Genomic DNA, 2,267 nt, shown 5'->3' with positions numbered 1-2,267 from the left:
GATTGTCCGGATGCCGAAGCCTTAGCGGCCTTCAAACACAGCATTCGGGACGAGTGGCTCGCCAGACACCTCGGCCAAGAAAAGCCGAGGACAATGGCAGCCTTAACAAGCCTTATGACCCGCTTTTGCGCAGGTGAAGATAGCTGGTTGGCTTGTAAAGGCACCAGCGACCGAAGTACATCCGAAATCAGGGATGGTAACAGGAAGCCACGGCGCAATAAAAGCAAACGTCAGAACAAGGAAGAAAGTCCGGACAACACAACGGTCAACGCCGGATTCAGGGGCTCTCGACCCGATCAACAAAAGAAGCCATTTAAAGGCAGCAAAGAGGGACCGTCCGGCCTGAACAAAGTCCTGGACAGACTGTGCCAAATTCATGGCACCCCCGAAAAACCTGCACACCACACTCACAGAGAATGCTGGGTCTTCAAGCAGGCCGGCAAATTAAATGCCGAACACAAGGGAAGGGAAACACCAAGTGAAGACGGGGATGAGCCTCGCCAGTCGAACACTGGGGGACAGAAAAAATTCCCACCAGAGGTAAAAACAGTAAACATGATCCACGCGACTCACATATCCACGAGAAGGCGCGAACGCGCGCTTAGAGACGCACATGCTATAGAGCCCGTCGCCCCCAAGCTTAACCGCTGGTCGGCCTGCCCGATCACCTTCGATCACAGGGACTATCCAAGTAGTATGCGGCACGGAGCATCAGCCGCCTTGGTGCTCGACCCAATAATCGACGGATACCATCTCACTCACGTCTTCATGGATGGTATCTGGTACAGATTTTCGTGCTGAATTTTTTGATATATTATACGTTTTTTCCGACATCGTAAGCAAAAGTTATAGCCGTTTTACATTTTTCCCTACACTTTTTGCAAAACATGTCCAAATTTAAGTTTTCAAATTTTCCTAACTAGTAGATATAGTAATATAACTACCTCTCAAAGGATTTTAATTTTTGAAGTATTTATCATTTTCTTTTCATTTTTTCAAAACTGAAATGGCGATACACAGGGGGGTAGAGTTTGAAAATTGGCCCCTTTACTACCGGTTCGTGGATGAACCGGCTCGACACTGGTTGAAATGCCTCCCCAAAAATTCAATCGGAAGTTGGGAGGAACTCGAGGATGCTTTCAGGGCCAATTTTCCAGGGACCTATGTCCGGCCTCTGGACGCGGACGATTTAAGTCACATAATTCAACAACCCGGAGAGTCCACCCGCAAGCTTAGGAACAGATTCCTCACTAAGAAGAATCAAATTGTCAATTGTCTGAATGCCGAAGCCTTAGCGGCCTTCCAACATAGCATTTGGGAGGAGTGGCTCGCCAGACACCTCGGCCAAGAAAAGCCGAGGACAATGGCAGCCTTAACAAGCCTTATGACCCGCTTTTGCGCAGGTGAAGATAGTTGGTTGGCCTGTAAAGGCACCAGCGACCCAAGTACATCCGAAATCAGGGATGGCAACGGGAAGCCACGGCGCAATAAAAACAAACGTCAAAACAAGGAAGAAAGTCCGGACAACACAATGGTCAACGCCGGATTCAGGGGCTCTCGACCCGGTCAACAAAAGAAGCCATTTAAAGGCAGCAAAGAGGAACCGTCTGGCCTGAACAAAGTCCTGGACAAACTGTGCCAAATTCATGGCACCCCTGAAAAACCTGCAAACCACACTCACAGAGAATGCTGGGTCTTCAAGCAGGCCGGCAAATTAAATGCCGAACACAAGGGAAGGGAAACACCAAGTGAAGACAGGGATGAGCCTCGCCAGCCGAACACTGGGGGACAGAAAAAATTCCCACCAGAGGTAAAAACAGTAAACATGATCCACGCGACTCACATATCGACGAGAAGGCGCGAACGTGCGCTCAGAGACGCACATGCTATAGAGCCCGTCGCCCCCAAGCTTAACCGCTGGTCGGCCTGCCCGATCACCTTCGATCACAGGGACTATCCAACTAGTATGCGGCATGGAGGATCAGCCGCCTTGGTGCTCGACCCAATAATCGACGGATACCATCTCACTCACGTCTTCATGGATGGTATCCGGTATAGATTTTCGTGCTGAATTTTTTGATATATTATACGTTTTTTTCCGACATCGTATGCAAAAGTTATAGCCGTTTTACATTTTTCCCTACACTTTTTGCAAAACATGTCCAAATTTAAGTTTTCAAATTTTCCTAACTAGTGGATATAGTAATATAACTACCTCTCGAAGGATTTTATTTTTTGAAGTTTTTATCATTTTCTTTTGATTTTTT

Source organism: Triticum dicoccoides, chromosome 6B (assembly GCF_002162155.2).
Source record: "Triticum dicoccoides isolate Atlit2015 ecotype Zavitan chromosome 6B, WEW_v2.0, whole genome shotgun sequence".
Classification (NCBI taxonomy): Eukaryota; Viridiplantae; Streptophyta; class Magnoliopsida; order Poales; family Poaceae; genus Triticum; species Triticum dicoccoides.
Note: the sequence above shows the minus strand (reverse complement) of the source record.